We start from the raw sequence: 21,778 nt of genomic DNA, 5'->3' as shown, positions 1-21,778 counted from the left end.
CGCCTCTCTCTCACTCTCCCCGCCTGCCTCTCGCTCTCCTCACCTGCCTCTCACTCTCCCCACCTGCCTCTCTCTCTCCCCGCCTGCCTCTCACTCTCCCCGCCTGCCTCTCACTCTCCCCACATGCCTCTCACTCTCCCCACCTGCCTCTCACTCTCCCCGCCTGCCTCTCACCCTCTCCACCTGCCTCTCACTCTACTCACTTCTCTCTCTCCCCGCCTGCCTCTCTCTCTCCCTGCCTGCCTCTCACTCTACTCACTTCTCTCTCTCCCCGCCTGCCTCTCACTCTCCCCGCCTGCCTCTAACTCTCCCCAGCTCTCTCTCCCCCCCTGCCTCTCACTCTCCCCGCCTGCCTCTTACTCTCCCTAGCTCTCTCTCCCCGCCTGCCTCTCACTCTCCCAGCTCTCTCTCCCCGCCTGCCTCTCACTCTCCCTGCCTGCCTCTCGCTCTCCCCACCTGCCTCTCACTCTCCCCACCTGCCTCTCACTCTCCCCGCCTGCCTCTCACTCTCCCCGCCTGCCTCTCGCTCTCCCCGCCTGCCTCTCACTCTCCCCGCCTGCCTCTCACTCTCCCCGCCTGCCTCTCGCTCTCCTCACCTGCCTCTCACTCTCCCCGCCTGCCTCTCTCTCTCCCCGCCTGCCTCTCACTCTCCCCGCCTGCCTCTCGCTCTCCTCACCTGCCTCTCACTCTCCCCGCCTGCCTCCCTCTCTCCCCGCCTGCCTCTCACTCTCCCCACTTCTCTCTCTCCCCGCCTGCCTCTCTCTCTCCCCGCCTGCCTCTCACTCTCCCCGCCTGCCTCTCACTCTCCCCACTTCTCTCTCTCCCCGCCTGCCTCTCTCTCCCCGCCTGCCTCTCTCTCTCCCCGCCTGACTCTCACTCTCCCCGCCTGCCGCTCATTCTCCCCAGCTCTCTCTCACCATCTGCCTCTCACTCTCCCCGCCTGCCTCTCCCTCTCCCCAGCTCTCTCTCCCCGCCTGCCTCTCACTCTCCCCGCCTGCCTCTCACTCTCCCCACCTGCCTCTCACTCTCCCCACCTGCCTCTCGCTCTCCCCGCCTGCCTCTCACTCTCCCCACCTGCCTCTCACTCTCCCCACCTGCCTCTCACTCTCCCCACCTGCCTCTCTCTCTCACCGTCTGCCTCTCACTCTCCCCACCTGCCTCTCACTCTCCCCACCTGCCTCTCGCTCTCCCCGCATGCCTCTCACTCTCCCCACCTGCCTCTCGCTCTCCCCGCCTCCCTCTCGCTCTCCCCGCATGCCTCTCACTCTCCCCACCTGCCTCTCACTCTCCCCGCTTGCCTCTCACTCTCCCCGCTTGCCTCTCACTCTCCCCACCTGCCTCTCGCTCTCCCCGCCTCCCTCTCGCTCTCCCCGCATGCCTCTCACTCTCCCCACCTGCCTCTCACTCTCCCCGCTTGCCTCTCACTCTCCCCGCATGCCTCTCACTCTCCCCACCTGCCTCTCGCTCTCCCCGCCTGCAACTCACTCTCCCCGCTTGCCTCTCACTCTCCCCACTTGCCTCTCACTCTCCCCGCCTGCCTCTCGCTCTCCCCACCTGCCTCTCGCTCTCCCCGCCTGCCTCTCACTCTCCCCGCCTGCTTCTCACTCTCCCCGCTTGCCTCTCGTTCTCCACACCTGCCTCTCACTCTCCCCACCTGCCTCTCACATTCCAAACTTCTCTCTCTCCCCGCCTGCCTCTCTCTCTCCCCGCCTGCCTCTCACTCTCCCCGCCTGCCTCTCACTCTCCCCGCCTGCCTCTCACTCTCCCCGCCTGCCTCTCGCTCTCCTCACATGCCTCTCACTCTCCCCGCCTGCCTCTCACTCTCCCCGCCTGCCTCTCACTCTCCCCGCTTGCCTCTTGCTCTCCTCCCCTGCCTCTCACTCTCCCCGCCTGCCTCTCTCTCTCCCCGCCTGCCTCTCACGCTCCCCGCCTGCCTCTCGCTCTGCTCACCTGCCTCTCATTCTCCCTACCTGCCTCTCTCTCTCCCCGCCTGCCTCTCACTCTCCCCACTTCTCTCTCTCCCCGCCTGCCTCTCTCTCTCCCCGCCTGCCTCTCACTCTCCCCGCCTGCCTCTCACTCTCCCCACTTCTCTCTCTCCCCGCCTGCCTCTCTCTCCCCGCCTGCCTCTCTCTCTCCCCGCCTGCCTCTCACTCTCCCCGCCTGCCTCTCACTCTCCCCGCCTGCCTCTCACTCTCCCCGCCTGACTCTCACTCTCCCCGCCTGCCTCTCACTCTCCCCGCCTGCCTCTCACTCTCCGCGCCTGCCTCTCACTCTCCCCGCCTGCCTCTCACTCCCCCCACATGCCTCGCACTCTCCCCGCCTGCCTCTCACTCTCCCCGCCTGCCTCTCACTCTCCCCACATGCCTCTCACTCTCCCCACCTGCCTCTCACTCTCCCCGCCTGCCTCTCACTCTCTCCACCTGCCTCTCACTCTACTCACTTCTCTCTCTCCCCGCTTGCCTCTCTCTCTCCCCGCCTGCCTCTCACTCTACTCACTTCTCTCTCTCCCCGCCTGCCTCTCACTCTCCCAGCTCTCTCTCCCCCCCTGCCTCTCACTCTCCCCGCCTGCCTCTTACTCTCCCCAGCTCTCTCTCCCTGCCTGCCTCTCACTCTCCCAGCTCTCTCTCCCCGGCTGCCTCTCACTCTCCCCGCCTGCCTCTCGCTCTCCCCACCTGCCTCTCACTCTCCCCGTCTGCCTCTCGCTCTCCCCGCCTGTCTCTCACTCTCCCCACCTGCCTCTCACTCTCCCCACCTGCCTCTCACTCTCCCCGCCTGCCTCTCACTCTCCCCGCCTGCCTCACGCTCTCCTCACCTGCCTCTCACTCTCCCCGCCTGCCTCCCTCTCTCCCCGCCTGCCTCTCACTCTCCCCGCCTGCCTCTCGCTCTCCTCACCTGCCTCTCACTCTCCCCACCTGCCTCTCTCTCTCCCCGCCTGCCTCTCACTCTCCCCGCCTGCCTCTCACTCTCCCCACATGCCTCTCACTCTCCCCACCTGCCTCTCACTCTCCCCGCCTGCCTCTCACTCTCTCCACCTGCCTCTCACTCTACTCACTTCTCTCTCTCTCCCCGCCTGCCTCTCTCTCTCCCTGCCTGCCTCTCACTCTACTCACTTCTCTCTCTCCCCGCCTGCCTCTCACTCTCCCCGCCTGCCTCTAACTCTCCCCAGCTCTCTCTCCCCCCCTGCCTCTCACTCTCCCCGCCTGCCTCTTACTCTCCCTAGCTCTCTCTCCCCGCCTGCCTCTCACTCTCCCAGCTCTCTCTCCCCGCCTGCCTCTCACTCTCCCTGCCTGCCTCTCGCTCTCCCCACCTGCCTCTCACTCTCCCCGCCTGCCTCTCACTCTCCCCGCCTGACTCTCACTCTCCCCGCCTGCCTCTCACTCTCCCCGCCTGCCTCTCACTCTCCCCGCCTGCCTCTCACTCTCCCCGCCTGCCTCTCACTCTCCCCACATGCCTCGCACTCTCCCCGCCTGCCTCTCACTCTCCCCGCCTGCCTCTCACTCTCCCCACATGCCTCTCACTCTCCCCACCTGCCTCTCACTCTCCCCGCCTGCCTCTCACTCTCTCCACCTGCCTCTCACTCTACTCACTTCTCTCTCTCCCCGCTTGCCTCACTCTCTCCCCGCCTGCCTCTCACTCTACTCACTTCTCTCTCTCCCCGCCTGCCTCTCACTCTCCCCGCCTGCCTCTCACTCTCCCCAGCTCTCTCTCCCCGCCTGCCTCTCACTCTCCCAGCTCTCTCTCCCCCCTGCCTCTCACTCTCCCCGCCTGCCTCTTACTCTCCCCAGCTCTCTCTCCCTGCCTGCCTCTCACTCTCCCAGCTCTCTCTCCCCGCCTGCCTCTCACTCTCCCCGCCTGCCTCTCGCTCTCCCCACCTGCCTCTCACTCTCCCCGTCTGCCTCTCGCTCTCCCCGCCTGTCTCTCACACTCCCCACCTGCCTCTCACTCTCCCCACCTGCCTCTCACTCTCCCCGCCTGCCTCTCACTCTCCCCGCCTGCCTCACGCTCTCCTCACCTGCCTCTCACTCTCCCCGCCTGCCTCCCTCTCTCCCCGCCTGTCTCTCACTCTCCCCGCCTGCCTCTCGCTCTCCTCACCTGCCTCTCACTCTCCCCACCTGCCTCTCTCTCTCCCCGCCTGCCTCTCACTCTCCCCGCCTGCCTCTCACTCTCCCCACATGCCTCTCACTCTCCCCACCTGCCTCTCACTCTCCCCGCCTGCCTCTCACTCTCTCCACCTGCCTCTCACTCTACTCACTTCTCTCTCTCCCCGCCTGCCTCTCTCTCTCCCTGCCTGCCTCTCACTCTACTCACTTCTCTCTCTCCCCGCCTGCCTCTCACTCTCCCCGCCTGCCTCTAACTCTCCCCAGCTCTCTCTCCCCCCCTGCCTCTCACTCTCCCCGCCTGCCTCTTACTCTCCCTAGCTCTCTCTCCCCGCCTGCCTCTCACTCTCCCAGCTCTCTCTCCCCGCCTGCCTCTCACTCTCCCTGCCTGCCTCTCGCTCTCCCCACCTGCCTCTCACTCTCCCCACCTGCCTCTCACTCTCCCCGCCTGCCTCTCACTCTCCCCGCCTGCCTCTCGCTCTCCCCGCCTGCCTCTCACTCTCCCCGCCTGCCTCTCACTCTCCCCGCCTGCCTCTCGCTCTCCTCGCCTGCCTCTCACTCTCCCCGCCTGCCTCTCTCTCTCCCCGCCTGCCTCTCACTCTCCCCGCCTGCCTCTCGCTCTCCTCACCTGCCTCTCACTCTCCCCGCCTGCCTCCCTCTCTCCCCGCCTGCCTCTCTCTCTCCCCGCCTGCCTCTCACTCTCCCCGCCTGCCTCTCACTCTCCCCACTTCTCTCTCTCCCCGCCTGCCTCTCTCTCCCCGCCTGCCTCTCTCTCTCCCCGCCTGACTCTCACTCTCCCCGCCTGCCGCTCATTCTCCCCAGCTCTCTCTCACCATCTGCCTCTCACTCTCCCCGCCTGCCTCTCCCTCTCCCCAGCTCTCTCTCCCCGCCTGCCTCTCACTCTCCCCGCCTGCCTCTCACTCTCCCCACCTGCCTCTCACTCTCCCCGCCTGCCTCTCACTCTCCCCACCCGCCTCTCACATTCCCCACTTCTCTCTCTCCCCGCCTGCCTCTCTCCCCGCCTGCCTCTCACTCTCCCCACCTGCCTCTCACTCTCCCCACCTGCCTCTCGCTCTCCCCGCCTGCCTCTCACTCTCCCCACCTGCCTCTCACTCTCCCCACCTGCCTCTCACTTTCCCCACCTGCCTCTCTCTCTCACCGTCTGCCTCTCACTCTCCCCACCTGCCTCTCACTCTCCCTGCCTGCCTCTCACTCTCCCCACCTGCCTCTCACTCTCCCCGCCTGCCGCTCACTCTCCCCACCTGCCTCTCACTCTCCCCACCTGCCTCTCACTCTCCCCACCTGCCTCTCGCTCTCCCCGCATGCCTCTCACTCTCCCCACCTGCCTCTCGCTCTCCCCGCCTGCCTCTCGCTCTCCCCGCATGCCTCTCACTCTCCCCACCTGCCTCTCGCTCTCCCCGCCTGCCTCTCGCTCTCCCCGCATGCCTCTCACTCTCCCCGCCTGCCTCTCACTCTCCCCACCTGCCTCTCACTCTCCCCACCTGCCTCTCACTCTCCCCACCTGCCTCTCACTCTCCCCGCTTGCTTCTCACTCTCCCCGCTTGCTTCTCACTCTCCCCGCCTGCCTCTCACTCTCCCCACCTGCCTCTCACTCTCCCCACCTGCCTCTCACTCTCCCCGCCTGCCTGTCACTCTCCCCGCCTGCCTCTCGCTCTCCCCACCTTCCTCTCACTCTCCCGGCCTGCCTCTCTCTCTCTCCGCCTGCCTCTCACTCTCCCCACCTGCCTCTCACTCTCCCCGCCTGCCTCTCTCTCTCCCCGCCTCCTCTCACTCTCTCCGCCTGCCTCTCACTCTCCCCACCTGCCTCTCACTCTCCCCGCCTGCCTCTCACTCTCCCCGCTTGCCTCTCACTCTCCCCACCTGCCTCTCGCTCTCCCCGCCTGCCTCTCGCTCTCCCCGCTTGCCTCTCAATCTCCCCACCTGCCTCTCACTCTCCGCACCTGTCGGTCACTCTCCGCACCTGTCTCTCGCTCTCCCGACTTCTCTCTCTCCCCGCCTGCCTCTCACTCTCCCCACCTGCCTCTCTCTCTCCGCACCTGTCGGTCACTCTCCGCACCTGTCTCTCACTCTCCCCACTTCTCTCTCTCCCCGCCTGCTTCTCACTCTCCCCACCTGCCTCTCACTCTCCCCGCTTGCCTCTCACTCTCCCCGCTTGCCTCTCACTCTCCCCGCCTGCCTCTCGCTCTCCCCGCCTGCAACTCACTCTCCCCGCTTGCCTCTCACTCTCCCCACTTGCCTCTCACTCTCCCCGCCTGCCTCTCGCTCTCCCCACCTGCCTCTCGCTCTCCCCGCCTGCCTCTCACTCTCCCCGCCTGCTTCTCACTCTCCCCGCTTGCCTCTCGTTCTCCACACCTGCCTCTCACTCTCCCCACCTGCCTCTCACATTCCAAACTTCTCTCTCTCCCCGCCTGCCTCTCTCTCTCCCCGCCTGCCTCTCACTCTCCCCACCTGCCTCTCACTCTCCCCGCCTTCCTCTCACTCTCCCCGCCTGCCTCTCGCTCTCCCCGCCTGCCTCTCGCTCTCCTCACATGCCTCTCACTCTCCCCGCCTGCCTCTCACTCTCCCCGCCTGCCTCTCACTCTCCCCGCTTGCCTCTCGCTCTCCTCACCTGCCTCTCACTCTCCCTGCCTGCCTCTCTCTCTCCCCGCCTGCCTCTCACGCTCCCCGCCTGCCTCTCGCTCTCCTCACCTGCCTCTCATTCTCCCTACCTGCCTCTCTCTCTCCCCGCCTGCCTCTCACTCTCCCCACTTCTCTCTCTCCCCGCCTGCCTCTCTCTCTCCCCGCCTGCCTCTCACTCTCCCCGCCTGCCTCTCACTCTCCCCACTTCTCTCTCTCCCCGCCTGCCTCTCTCTCTCCCCGCCTGCCTCTCACTCTCCCCGCCTGCCTCTCACTCTCCCCGCCTGCCTCTCACTCTCCCCGCCTGACTCTCACTCTCCCCGCCTGCCTCTCACTCTCCGCGCCTGCCTCTCACTCTCCCCGCCTGCCTCTCACTCTCCCCACATGCCTCGCACTCTCCCCGCCTGCCTCTCACTCTCCCCGCCTGCCTCTTACTCTCCCCACATGCCTCTCACTCTCCCCACCTGCCTCTCACTCTCCCCGCCTGCCTCTCACTCTCTCCACCTGCCTCTCACTCTACTCACTTCTCTCTCTCCCCGCTTGCCTCTCTCTCTCCCCGCCTGCCTCTCACTCTACTCACTTCTCTCTCTCCCCGCCTGCCTCTCACTCTCCCAGCTCTCTCTCCCCCCCTGCCTCTCACTCTCCCCGCCTGCCTCTTACTCTCCCCAGCTCTCTCTCCCTGCCTGCCTCTCACTCTCCCAGCTCTCTCTCCCCGCCTGCCTCTCACTCTCCCCGCCTGCCTCTCGCTCTCCCCACCTGCCTCTCACTCTCCCCGTCTGCCTCTCGCTCTCCCCGCCTGTCTCTCACTCTCCCCACCTGCCTCTCACTCTCCCCACCTGCCTCTCACTCTCCCCGCCTGCCTCTCACTCTCCCCGCCTGCCTCACGCTCTCCTCACCTGCCTCTCACTCTCCCCGCCTGCCTCCCTCTCTCCCCGCCTGCCTCTCACTCTCCCCGCCTGCCTCTCGCTCTCCTCACCTGCCTCTCACTCTCCCCACCTGCCTCTCTCTCTCCCCGCCTGCCTCTCACTCTCCCCGCCTGCCTCTCACTCTCCCCACATGCCTCTCACTCTCCCCACCTGCCTCTCACTCTCCCCGCCTGCCTCTCACTCTCTCCACCTGCCTCTCACTCTACTCACTTCTCTCTCTCCCCGCCTGCCTCTCTCTCTCCCTGCCTGCCTCTCACTCTACTCACTTCTCTCTCTCCCCGCCTGCCTCTCACTCTCCCCGCCTGCTTCTAACTCTCCCCAGCTCTCTCTCCCCCCCTGCCTCTCACTCTCCCCGCCTGCCTCTTACTCTCCCTAGCTCTCTCTCCCCGCCTGCCTCTCACTCTCCCAGCTCTCTCTCCCCGCCTGCCTCTCACTCTCCCCGCCTGCCTCTCGCTCTCCCCACCTGCCTCTCACTCTCCCCGTCTGCCTCTCGCTCTCCCCGCCTGCCTCTCACTCTCCCCGCCTGCCTCTCACTCTCCCCACCTGCCTCTCACTCTCCCCAACCTGCCTCTCACTCTCCCCGCCTGCCACTCTCTCTCCCCACCTGCCTCTCACATTCCCCACTTCTCTCTCTCCCCGCCTGCCTCTCTCTCTCCCCGCCTGCCTCTCACTCTCCCCGCCTGCCTCTCACTCTCCCCGCCTGCCTCTCACTCTCCGCGCCTGACTCTCACTATCCCCGCCTGCCTCTCACTCTCCCCGCCTGCCTCTCACTCTCCCCGCCTGCCTCTCACTCTCCCCGCCTGCCTCTCACTCTCCCCACATGCCTCGCACTCTCCCCGCCTGCCTCTCACTCTCCCCGCCTGCCTCTCACTCTCCCCACATGCCTCTCACTCTCCCCACCTGCCTCTCACTCTCCCCACCTGCCTCTCACTCTCCCCACCTGCCTCTCACTCTCCCCGCTTGCTTCTCACTCTCCCCGCCTGCCTCTCACTCTCCCCACCTGCCTCTCACTCTCCCCACCTGCCTCTCACTCTCCCCGCTTGCTTCTCACTCTCCCCGCTTGCTTCTCACTCTCCCCGCCTGCCTCTCACTCTCCCCACCTGCCTCTCACTCTCCCCACCTGCCTCTCACTCTCCCCGCCTGCCTGTCACTCTCCCCGCCTGCCTCTCGCTCTCCCCACCTTCCTCTCACTCTCCCGGCCTGCCTCTCTCTCTCTCCGCCTGCCTCTCACTCTCCCCACCTGCCTCTCACTCTCCCCGCCTGCCTCTCTCTCTCCCCGCCTCCTCTCACTCTCTCCGCCTGCCTCTCACTCTCCCCACCTGCCTCTCACTCTCCCCGCCTGCCTCTCACTCTCCCCGCTTGCCTCTCACTCTCCCCACCTGCCTCTCGCTCTCCCCGCCTGCCTCTCGCTCTCCCCGCTTGCCTCTCAATCTCCCCACCTGCCTCTCACTCTCCGCACCTGTCGGTCACTCTCCGCACCTGTCTCTCGCTCTCCCCACTTCTCTCTCTCCCCGCCTGCCTCTCACTCTCCCCACCTGCCTCTCTCTCTCCGCACCTGTCGGTCACTCTCCGCACCTGTCTCTCACTCTCCCCACTTCTCTCTCTCCCCGCCTGCCTCTCACTCTCCCCACCTGCCTCTCACTCTCCCCGCTTGCCTCTCACTCTCCCCGCTTGCCTCTCACTCTCCCCGCCTGCCTCTCGCTCTCCCCGCCTGCAACTCACTCTCCCCGCTTGCCTCTCACTCTCCCCACTTGCCTCTCACTCTCCCCGCCTGCCTCTCGCTCTCCCCACCTGCCTCTCGCTCTCCCCGCCTGCCTCTCACTCTCCCCGCCTGCTTCTCACTCTCCCCGCTTGCCTCTCGTTCTCCACACCTGCCTCTCACTCTCCCCACCTGCCTCTCACATTCCAAACTTCTCTCTCTCCCCGCCTGCCTCTCTCTCTCCCCGCCTGCCTCTCACTCTCCCCACCTGCCTCTCACTCTCCCCGCCTGCCTCTCACTCTCCCCGCCTGCCTCTCGCTCTCCTCACATGCCTCTCACTCTCCCCGCCTGCCTCTCACTCACCCCGCCTGCCTCTCACTCTCCCCGCTTGCCTCTTGCTCTCCTCCCCTGCCTCTCACTCTCCCCGCCTGCCTCTCTCTCTCCCCGCCTGCCTCTCACGCTCCCCGCCTGCCTCTCGCTCTCCTCACCTGCCTCTCATTCTCCCTACCTGCCTCTCTCTCTCCCCGCCTGCCTCTCACTCTCCCCACTTCTCTCTCTCCCCGCCTGCCTCTCTCTCTCCCCGCCTGCCTCTCACTCTCCCCGCCTGCCTCTCACTCTCCCCACTTCTCTCTCTCCCCGCCTGCCTCTCTCTCCCCGCCTGCCTCTCTCTCTCCCCGCCTGCCTCTCACTCTCCCCGCCTGCCTCTCACTCTCCCCGCCTGCCTCTCACTCTCCCCGCCTGACTCTCACTCTCCCCGCCTGCCTCTCACTCTCCCCGCCTGCCTCTCACTCTCCGCGCCTGCCTCTCACTCTCCCCGCCTGCCTCTCACTCCCCCCACATGCCTCGCACTCTCCCCGCCTGCCTCTCACTCTCCCCGCCTGCCTCTCACTCTCCCCACATGCCTCTCACTCTCCCCACCTGCCTCTCACTCTCCCCGCCTGCCTCTCACTCTCTCCACCTGCCTCTCACTCTACTCACTTCTCTCTCTCCCCGCTTGCCTCTCTCTCTCCCCGCCTGCCTCTCACTCTACTCACTTCTCTCTCTCCCCGCCTGCCTCTCACTCTCCCAGCTCTCTCTCCCCCCCTGCCTCTCACTCTCCCCGCCTGCCTCTTACTCTCCCCAGCTCTCTCTCCCTGCCTGCCTCTCACTCTCTCAGCTCTCTCTCCCCGCCTGCCTCTCACTCTCCCCGTCTGCCTCTCGCTCTCCCCGCCTGTCTCTCACTCTCCCCACCTGCCTCTCACTCTCCCCACCTGTCTCTCACTCTCCCCGCCTGCCTCTCACTCTCCCCGCCTGCCTCACGCTCTCCTCACCTGCCTCTCACTCTCCCCGCCTGCCTCCCTCTCTCCCCGCCTGCCTCTCACTCTCCCCGCCTGCCTCTCGCTCTCCTCACCTGCCTCTCACTCTCCCCACCTGCCTCTCTCTCTCCCCGCCTGCCTCTCACTCTCCCCGCCTGCCTCTCACTCTCCCCACCTGCCTCTCACTCTCCCCACCTGCCTCTCACTCTCCCCGCCTGCCTCTCACTCTCTCCACCTGCCTCTCACTCTACTCACTTCTCTCTCTCCCCGCCTGCCTCTCTCTCTCCCTGCCTGCCTCTCACTCTACTCACTTCTCTCTCTCCCCGCCTGCCTCTCACTCTCCCCGCCTGCCTCTAACTCTCCCCAGCTCTCTCTCCCCGCCTGCCTCTCATTCTCCCAGCTCTCTCTCCCCGCCTGCCTCTCACTCTCCCCGCCTGCCTCTTACTCTCCCCAGCTCTCTCTCCCTGCCTGCCTCTCACTCTCCCAGCTCTCTCTCCCCGCCTGCCTCTCACTCTCCCCGCCTGCCTCTCGCTCTCCCCACCTGCCTCTCACTCTCCCCGTCTGCCTCTCGCTCTCCCCGCCTGTCTCTCACTCTCCCCACCTGCCTCTCACTCTCCCCACCTGCCTCTCACTCTCCCCGCCTGCCTCTCACTCTCCCCGCCTGCCTCACGCTCTCCTCACCTGCCTCTCACTCTTCCCGCCTGCCTCCCTCTCTCCCCGCCTGCCTCTCACTCTCCCCGCCTGCCTCTCGCTCTCCTCACCTGCCTCTCGCTCTCCTCACCTGCCTCTCACTCTCCCCACCTGCCTCTCTCTCTCCCCGCCTGCCTCTCACTCTCCCCGCCTGCCTCTCACTCTCCCCACATGCCTCTCACTCTCCCCACCTGCCTCTCACTCTCCCCGCCTGCCTCTCACTCTCTCCACCTGCCTCTCACTCTACTCACTTCTCTCTCTCCCCGCCTGCCTCTCTCTCTCCCTGCCTGCCTCTCACTCTACTCACTTCTCTCTCTCCCCGCCTGCCTCTCACTCTCCCCGCCTGCCTCTAACTCTCCCTAGCTCTCTCTCCCCCCCTGCCTCTCACTCTCCCCGCCTGCCTCTTACTCTCCCTAGCTCTCTCTCCCCGCCTGCCTCTCACTCTCCCAGCTCTCTCTCCCCGCCTGCCTCTCACTCTCCCCGCCTGCCTCTCACTCTCCCCGCCTGCCTCTCACTCTCCCAGCTCTCTCTCCCCGCCTGCCTCTCGCTCTCCCCGCCTGCCTCTCACTCTCCCCGCCTGCCTCTCACTCTCCCCGCCTGCCTCTCGCTCTCCTCACCTGCCTCTCACTCTCCCCGCCTGCCTCTCTCTCTCCCCGCCTGCCTCTCTCTCTCCCCGCCTGCCTCTCACTCTCCCCGCCTGCCTCTCACTCTCCCCGCCTGCCTCTCGCTCTCCTCACCTGCCTCTCTCTCTCCCCGCCTGCCTCTCACTCTCCCCACTTCTCTCTCTCCCCGCCTGCCTCTCTCTCCCCGCCTGCCTCTCTCTCTCCCCGCCTGACGCTCACTCTCCCCGCCTGCCACTCATTCTCCCCAGCTCTCTCTCACCGTCTGCCTCTCACTCTCCCCGCCTGCCTCTCCCTCTCCCCAGCTCTCTCTCCCCGCCTGCCTCTCACTCTCCCCGCCTGCCTCTCACTCTCCCCACCTGCCTCTCACTCTCCCCGCCTGCCTCTCACTCTCCCCACCCGCCTCTCACATTCCCCACTTCTCTCTCTCCCCGCCTGCCTCTCTCTCTCCCCGCCTGCCTCTCACTCTCCCCACCTGCCTCTCACTCTCCCCACCTGCCTCTCGCTCTCCCCGCCTGCCTCTCACTCTCCCCACCTGCCTCTCACTCTCCCCACCTGCCTCTCACCCTCCCCACCTGCCTCTCACTCTCCCCGCCTGCCTCTCTCTCTCCCCACCTGCCTCTCACATTCCCCACTTCTCTCTCTCCCCGCCTGCCTCTCTCTCTCCCCGCCTGCCTCTCACTCTCCCCGCCTGCCTCTCACTCTCCCCACCTGCCTCTCACTCTCCCCAGCTCTCTCTCCCCGCCTGCCTCTCACTCTCCCCGCCTGCCTCTCACTCTCCCCAGCTCTCTTTCCCCGCCTGCCTCTCACTCTCCCCGCCTGCCTCTCGCTCTCCCCGCCTGCCTCTCACTCTCCCCACCTGCCTCTCACTCTCCCCGCCTGCCTCTCACTCTCCCCACCTGCCTCTCACTCTCCCCGCTTGCTTCTCACTCTCCCCGCCTGCCTCTCACTCTCCCCACCTGCCTCTCACTCTCCCCACCTGCCTCTCACTCTCCCCGCTTGCTTCTCACTCTCCCCGCCTGCCTCTCACTCTCCCCACCAGCCTCTCACTCTCCCCACCTGCCTCTCACTCTCCCCGCTTGCTTCTCACTCTCCCCGCCTGCCTCTCACTCTCCCCGCCTGCCTCTCACTCTCCCCACCTGCCTCTCACTCTCCCCACCTGCCTCTCACTCTCCCCGCCTGCCTGTCACTCTCCCCGCCTGCCTCTCGCTCTCCCTACCTTCCTCTCACTCTCCCCGCCTGCCTCTCTCTCTCTCCGCCTGCCTCTCACTCTCCCCACCTGCCTCTCACTCTCCCCGCCTGCCTCTCTCTCTCCTCGCCTCCTCTCACTCTCTCCGCCTGCCTCTCACTCTCCCCACCTGCCTCTCACTCTCCCCGCCTGCCTCTCACTCTCCCCGCTTGCCTCTCACTCTCCCCACCTGCCTCTCGCTCTCCCCGCCTGCCTCTCACTCTCCCCGCTTGCCTCTCAATCTCCCCACCTGCCTCTCACTCTCCGCACCTGTCGGTCACTCTCCGCACCTGTCTCTCGCTCTCCCCACTTCTCTCTCTCCCCGCCTGCCTCTCACTCTCCCCACCTGCCTCTCACTCTCCCTGCCTGCCTCTCACTCTCCCCGCCTGCCGCTCACTCTCCCCGCTTGCTTCTCACTCTCCCCGCCTGCCTCTCACTCTCCCCGCCTGCCTCTCACTCTCCCCACCTGCCTCTCACTCTCCCCACCTGCCTCTCACTCTCCCCGCCTGCCTGTCACTCTCCCCGCCTGCCTCTCGCTCTCCCCACCTTCCTCTCACTCTCCCCGCCTGCCTCTCTCTCTCTCCGCCTGCCTCTCACTCTCCCCACCTGCCTCTCACTCTCCCCGCCTGCCTCTCTCTCTCCTCGCCTCCTCTCACTCTCTCCGCCTGCCTCTCACTCTCCCCACCTGCCTCTCACTCTCCCCGCCTGCCTCTCACTCTCCCCGCTTGCCTCTCACTCTCCCCACCTGCCTCTCGCTCTCCCCGCCTGCCTCTCACTCTCCCCGCTTGCCTCTCAATCTCCCCACCTGCCTCTCACTCTCCGCACCTGTCGGTCACTCTCCGCACCTGTCTCTCGCTCTCCCCACTTCTCTCTCTCCCCGCCTGCCTCTCGCTCTCCCCACCTGCCTCTCACTCTCCCTGCCTGACTCTCACTCTCCCCACCTGCCTCTCACTCTCCCCGCCTGCCGCTCACTCTCCCCACCTGCCTCTCACTCTCCCCACCTGCCTCTCACTCTCCCCACCTGCCTCTCGCTCTCCCCGCATGCCTCTCACTCTCCCCACCTGCCTCTCGCTCTCCCCGCCTGCCTCTCGCTCTCCCCGCATGCCTCTCACTCTCCCCACCTGCCTCTCGCTCTCCCCGCCTGCCTCTCGCTCTCCCCGCATGCCTCTCACTCTCCCCGCCTGCCTCTCGCTCTCCCCACCTGCCTCTCGCACTCCCCGCCTGCCTCTCGCTCTCACCACCTGCCTCTCGCTCTCCCCGCCTGTCTCTCACTCTCCCCGCTTGCCTCTCGCTCTCCACACCTGCCTCTCGCTCTCCCCACCTGCCTCTCACTCTCCCCACCAGCCTCTCGCTCTCCCCGCCTGCCTCTCACTCTCCCCGCCTGCCTCTCACTCTCCCCACCTGCCTCTCACTCTCCCCACCTGCCTCTCACTCTCCCCGCCTGCCTCTCTCTCTCCCCACCTGCCTCTCACATTCCCCACTTCTCTCTCTCCCCGCCTGCCTCTCTCTCTCCCCGCCTGCCTCTCACTCTACCCGCCTGCCTCTCACTCTCCCCGCCTGCCTCTCACTCTCCCCAGCTCTCTCTCCCCGCCTGCCTCTCACTCTCCCCGCCTGCCTCTCACTCTCCCCAGCTCTCTTTCCCCGCCTGCCTCTCACTCTCCCCGCCTGCCTCTCGCTCTCCCCGCCTGCCTCTCGCTCTCCCCACCTGCCTCTCACTCTCCCTGCCTGCCTCTCACTCTGCCCACCTGCCTCTCACTCTCCCCGCTTGCTTCTCACTCTCCCCGCCTGCCTCTCACTCTCCCCACCTGCCTCTCACTCTCCCCACCTGCCTCTCACTCTCCCCGCTTGCTTCTCACTCTCCCCGCCTGCCTCTCACTCTCCCCACCAGCCTCTCACTCTCCCCACCTGCCTCTCACTCTCCCCGCTTGCTTCTCACTCTCCCCGCCTGCCTCTCACTCTCCCCGCTTGCCTCTCACTCTCCCCACCTGCCTGTCACTCTCCCCGCCTGCCTGTCACTCTCCCCGCCTGCCTCTCGCTCTCCCCACCTTCCTCTCACTCTCCCCGCCTGCCTCTCTCTCTCTCCGCCTGCCTCTCACTCTCCCCACCTGCCTCTCACTCTCCCCGCCTGCCTCTCTCTCTCCTCGCCTCCTCTCACTCTCTCCGCCTGCCTCTCACTCTCCCCACCTGCCTCTCACTCTCCCCGCCTGCCTCTCACTCTCCCCGCTTGCCTCTCACTCTCCCCACCTGCCTCTCGCTCTCCCCGCCTGCCTCTCACTCTCCCCGCTTGCCTCTCAATCTCCCCACCTGCCTCTCACTCTCCGCACCTGTCGGTCACTCTCCGCACCTGTCTCTCGCTCTCCCCACTTCTCTCTCTCCCCGCCTGCCTCTCACTCTCCCCAACTGCCTCTCTCTCTCCGCACCTGTCGGTCACTCTCCGCACCTGTCTCTCACTCTCCCCACTTCTCTCTCTCCCCGCCTGCCTCTCACTCTCCCCACCTGCCTCTCACTCTCCCCGCTTGCCTCTCACTCTCCCCGCTTGACTCTCACTCTCCCCGCCTGCCTCTCGCTCTCCCCGCCTGCAACTCACTCTCCCCGCTTGCCTCTCACTCTCCCCGCTTGCCTCTCACTCTCCCCGCCTGCCTCTCGCTCTCCCCACCTGCCTCTCGCTCTCCCCGCTTGCCTCTCACTCTCCCCGCTTGCCTCTCGCTCTCCCCGCCTGCCTCTCGCTCTCCCCGCCTGCAACTCACTCTCCCCGCTTGCCTCTCACTCTCCCCGCTTGCCTCTCGTTCTCCACACCTGCCTCTCGCTCTCCCCACCTGCCTCTCACATTACAAACTTCTCTCTCTCCCCGCCTGCCTCTCTCTCTCTCCCCGCCTGCCTCTCACTCTCCCCACCTGCCTCTCTCTCTCCCCACCTGCCTCTCACTCTCCCCTCTTCTCTCTCTCCCCGTCTGCCTCTCACTCTCCCCGCCTGCCTTTCACGCTCTCCAACTGCCTCTCACTCTCCCCTCTTCTCTCTCTCCCCGCCTGCCTCTCTCTCTCCCCACCTGCCTCTCACTCTCCCCGCCTGCCTCTCACTCTCCCCGCCTGCCTCTCTCTCTCCCCGCCTGCCTCTCGCTCTCCCCGTGTGCCTCTCACTCTCCCCGCCTGCCTCTCGCTCTCCCCGCCTGCCTCTCACTCTCTCCACCTGCCTCTCACTCTCCCAGCCTGCCTCTCACTCTCCCCACCTGCCTCTCACTCTCCCCGCCTGCCTCTCGCTCTCCTCACATGCCTCTCACTCTCCCCGCCTGCCTCTCACTCACCCCGCCTGCCTCTCACTCTCCCCGCTTGCCTCTTGCTCTCCTCCCCTGCCTCTCACTCTCCCCGCCTGCCTCTCTCTCTCCCCGCCTGCCTCTCACGCTCCTCGCCTGCCTCTCTCTCGCCCCGCCTGCCTCTCACTCTCCCCACTTCTCTCTCTCCCCGCCTGCCTCTCTCTCTCCCCGCTTGCCTCTCACTCTCCCCGCCTGCCTCTCACTCTCCCCACTTCTCTCTCTCCCCGCCTGCCTCTCTCTCCCCGCCTGCCTCTCTCTCTCCCCGCCTGCCTCTCACTCTCCCCGCCTGCCTCTCACTCTCCCCGCCTGCCTCTCACTCTCCCCGCCTGACTCTCACTCTCCCCGCCTGCCTCTCACTCTCCCCGCCTGCCTCTCACTCTCCGCGCCTGCCTCTCACTCTCCCCGCCTGCCTCTCACTCCCTCCACATGCCTCGCACTCTCCCCGCCTGCCTCTCACTCTCCCCGCCTGCCTCTCACTCTCCCCACATGCCTCTCACTCTCCCCACCTGCCTCTCACTCTCCCCGCCTGCCTCTCACTCTCTCCACCTGCCTCTCACTCTACTCACTTCTCTCTCTCCCCGCTTGCCTCTCTCTCTCCCCGCCTGCCTCTCACTCTACTCACTTCTCTCTCTCCCCGCCTGCCTCTCACTCTCCCAGCTCTCTCTCCCCCCCTGCCTCTCACTCTCCCCGCCTGCCTCTTACTCTCCCCAGCTCTCTCTCCCTGCCTGCCTCTCACTCTCCCAGCTCTCTCTCCCCGCCTGCCTCTCACTCTCCCCGCCTGCCTCTCGCTCTCCCCACCTGCCTCTCACTCTCCCCGTCTGCCTCTCGCTCTCCCCGCCTGTCTCTCACTCTCCCCACCTGCCTCTCACTCTCCCCACCTGCCTCTCACTCTCCCCGCCTGCCTCTCACTCTCCCCGCCTGCCTCACGCTCTCCTCACCTGCCTCTCACTCTCCCCGCCTGCCTCCCTCTCTCCCCGCCTGCCTCTCACTCTCCCCGCCTGCCTCTCGCTCTCCTCACCTGCCTCTCACTCTCCCCACCTGCCTCTCTCTCTCCCCGCCTGCCTCTCACTCTCCCCGCCTGCCTCTCACTCTCCCCACCTGCCTCTCACTCTCCCCACCTGCCTCTCACTCTCCCCGCCTGCCTCTCACTCTCTCCACCTGCCTCTCACTCTACTCACTTCTCTCTCTCCCCGCCTGCCTCTCTCTCTCCCTGCCTGCCTCTCACTCTACTCACTTCTCTCTCTCCCCGCCTGCCTCTCACTCTCCCCGCCTGCCTCTAACTCTCCCCAGCTCTCTCTCCCCGCCTGCCTCTCATTCTCCCAGCTCTCTCTCCCCGCCTGCCTCTCACTCTCCCCGCCTGCCTCTTACTCTCCCCAGCTCTCTCTCCCTGCCTGCCTCTCACTCTCCCAGCTCTCTCTCCCCGCCTGCCTCTCACTCTCCCCGCCTGCCTCTCGCTCTCCCCACCTGCCTCTCACTCTCCCCGTCTGCCTCTCGCTCTCCCCGCCTGTCTCTCACTCTCCCCACCTGCCTCTCACTCTCCCCACCTGCCTCTCACTCTCCCCGCCTGCCTCTCACTCTCCCCGCCTGCCTCACGCTCTCCTCACCTGCCTCTCACTCTCCCCGCCTGCCTCCCTCTCTCCCCGCCTGCCTCTCACTCTCCCCGCCTGCCTCTCGCTCTCCTCTCCTGCCTCTCGCTCTCCTCACCTGCCTCTCACTCTCCCCACCTGCCTCTCTCTCTCCCCGCCTGCCTCTCACTCTCCCCGCCTGCCTCTCACTCTCCCCACATGCCTCTCACTCTCCCCACCTGCCTCTCACTCTCCCCGCCTGCCTCTCACTCTCTCCACCTGCCTCTCACTCTACTCACTTCTCTCTCTCCCCGCCTGCCTCTCTCTCTCCCTGCCTGCCTCTCACTCTACTCACTTCTCTCTCTCCCCGCCTGCCTCTCACTCTCCCCGCCTGCCTCTAACTCTCCCTAGCTCTCTCTCCCCCCCTGCCTCTCACTCTCCCCGCCTGCCTCTTACTCTCCCTAGCTCTCTCTCCCCGCCTGCCTCTCACTCTCCCAGCTCTCTCTCCCCGCCTGCCTCTCACTCTCCCCGCCTGCCTCTCACTCTCCTCGCCTGCCTCTCGCTCTCCCCGCCTGCCTCTCACTCTCCCCGCCTGCCTCTCACTCTCCCCGCCTGCCTCTCGCTCTCCTCACCTGCCTCTCACTCTCCCCGCCTGCCTCTCTCTCTCCCCGCCTGCCTCTCTCTCTCCCCGCCTGCCTCTCACTCTCCCCGCCTGCCTCTCACTCTCCCCGCCTGCCTCTCGCTCTCCTCACCTGCCTCTCTCTCTCCCCGCCTGCCTCTCACTCTCCCCACTTCTCTCTCTCCCCGCCTGCCTCTCTCTCCCCGCCTGCCTCTCTCTCTCCCCGCCTGACGCTCACTCTCCCCGCCTGCCACTCATTCTCCCCAGCTCTCTCTCACCGTCTGCCTCTCACTCTCCCCGCCTGCCTCTCCCTCTCCCCAGCTCTCTCTCCCCGCCTGCCTCTCACTCTCCCCGCCTGCCTCTCACTCTCCCCACCTGCCTCTCACTCTCCCCGCCTGCCTCTCACTCTCCCCACCCGCCTCTCACATTCCCCACTTCTCTCTCTCCCCGCCTGCCTCTCTCTCTCCCCGCCTGCCTCTCACTCTCCCCACCTGCCTCTCACTCTCCCCACCTGCCTCTCGCTCTCCCCGCCTGCCTCTCACTCTCCCCACCTGCCTCTCACTCTCCCCACCTGCCTCTCACCCTCCCCACCTGCCTCTCACTCTCCCCGCCTGCCTCTCTCTCTCCCCACCTGCCTCTCACATTCCCCACTTCTCTCTCTCCCCGCCTGCCTCTCTCTCTCCCCGCCTGCCTCTCACTCTCCCCGCCTGCCTCTCACTCTCCCCACCTGCCTCTCACTCTCCCCAGCTCTCTCTCCCCGCCTGCCTCTCACTCTCCCCGCCTGCCTCTCACTCTCCCCAGCTCTCTTTCCCCGCCTGCCTCTCACTCTCCCCGCCTGCCTCTCGCTCTCCCCGCCTGCCTCTCACTCTCCCCACCTGCCTCTCACTCTCCCCGCCTGCCTCTCACTCTCCCCACCTGCCTCTCACTCTCCCCGCTTGCTTCTCACTCTCCCCGCCTGCCTCTCACTCTCCCCACCTGCCTCTCACTCTCCCCACCTGCCTCTCACTCTCCCCGCTTGCTTCTCACTCTCCCCGCCTGCCTCTCACTCTCCGCACCAGCCTCTCACTCTCCCCACCTGCCTCTCACTCTCCCCGCTTGCTTCTCACTCTCCCCGCCTGCCTCTCACTCTCCCCGCCTGCCTCTCACTCTCCCCACCTGCCTCTCACTCTCCCCACCTGCCTCTCACTCTCCCCGCCTGCCTGTCACTCTCCCCGCCTGCCTCTCGCTCTCCCCACCTTCCTCTCACTCTCCCCGCCTGCCTCTATCTCTCAACGCCTGCCTCTCACTCTCCCCACCTGCCTCTCACTCTCCCCGCCTGCCTCTCTCTCTCCTCGCCTCCTCTCACTCTCTCCGCCTGCCTCTCACTCTCCCCACCTGCCTCTCACTCTCCCCGCCTGCCTCTCACTCTCCCCGCTTGCCTCTCAATCTCCCCACCTACCTCTCACTCTCCGCACCTGTCGGTCACTCTCCGCACCTGTCTCTCGCTCTCCCCACTTCTCTCTCTCCCCGCCTGCCTCTCACTCTCCCCACCTGCCTCTCACTCTCCCTGCCTGCCTCTCACTCTCCCCGCCTGCCGCTCACTCTCCCCGCTTGCTTCTCACTCTCCCCGCCTGCCTCTCACTCTCCCCGCCTGCCTCTCACTCTCCCCACCTGCCTCTCACTCTCCCCACCTGCCTCTCACTCTCCCCGCCTGCCTCTCACTCTCCCCGCCTGCCTCTCGCTCTCCCCACCTTCCTCTCACTCTCCCCGCCTGCCTCTCTCTCTCTCCGCCTGCCTCTCACTCTCCCCACCTGCCTCTCACTCTCCCCGCCTGCCTCTCTCTCTCCTCGCCTCCTCTCACTCTCTCCGCCTGCCTCTCACTCTCCCCACCTGCCTCTCACTCTCCCCGCCTGCCTCTCACTCTCCCCGCTTGCCTCTCACTCTCCCCACCTGCCTCTCGCTCTCCCCGCCTGCCTCTCACTCTCCCCGCTTGCCTCTCAATCTCCCCACCTGCCTCTCACTCTCCGCACCTGTCGGTCACTCTCCGCACCTGTCTCTCGCTCTCCCCACTTCTCTCTCTCCCCGCCTGCCTCTCGCTCTCCCCACCTGCCTCTCACTCTCCCTGCCTGCCTCTCACTCTCCCCACCTGCCTCTCACTCTCCCCGCCTGCCGCTCACTCTCCCCACCTGCCTCTCACTCTCCCCACCTGCCTCTCACTCTCCCCACCTGCCTCTCGCTCTCCCCGCATGCCTCTCACTCTCCCCACCTGCCTCTCGCTCTCCCCGCCTGCCTCTCGCTCTCCCCGCATGCCTCTCACTCTCCCCACCTGCCTCTCGCTCTCCCCGCCTGCCTCTCGCTCTCCCCGCATGCCTCTCACTCTCCCCGCCTGCCTCTCGCTCTCCCCACCTGCCTCTCGCACTCCCCGCCTGCCTCTCGCTCTCACCACCTGCCTCTCGCTCTCCCCGCCTGTCTCTCACTCTCCCCGCTTGCCTCTCGCTCTCCACACCTGCCTCTCGCTCTCCCCACCTGCCTCTCACTCTCCCCACCAGCCTCTCGCTCTCCCCGCCTGCCTCTCACTCTCCCCGCCTGCCTCTCACTCTCCCCACCTGCCTCTCACTCTCCCCACCTGCCTCTCACTCTCCCCGCCTGCCTCTCTCTCTCCCCACCTGCCTCTCACATTCCCCACTTCTCTCTCTCCCCGCCTGCCTCTCTCTCTCCCCGCCTGCCTCTCACTCTCCCCGCCTGCCTCTCACTCTCCCCGCCTGCCTCTCACTCTCCCCAGCTCACTCTCCCCGCCTGCCTCTCACTCTCCCCAGCTCTCTTTCCCCGCCTGCCTCTCACTCTCCCCGCCTGCCTCTCGCTCTCCCCGCCTGCCTCTCGCTCTCCCCACCTGCCTCTCACTCTCCCCACCTGCCTCTCACTCTCCCCGCCTGCCGCTCACTCTCCCCACCTGCCTCTCACTCTCCCCACCTGCCTCTCACTCTCCCCACCTGCCTCTCGCTCTCCCCGCATGCCTCTCACTCTCCCCACCTGCCTCTCACTCTCCCCGCCTGCCTCTCACTCTCCCCACCTGCCTCTCACTCTCCCCACCTGCCTCTCACTCTCCCCGCCTG

Source organism: Pristiophorus japonicus, chromosome 1 (assembly GCF_044704955.1).
Source record: "Pristiophorus japonicus isolate sPriJap1 chromosome 1, sPriJap1.hap1, whole genome shotgun sequence".
NCBI lineage: Eukaryota > Metazoa > Chordata > Chondrichthyes > Pristiophoridae > Pristiophorus > Pristiophorus japonicus.
Note: the sequence above shows the minus strand (reverse complement) of the source record.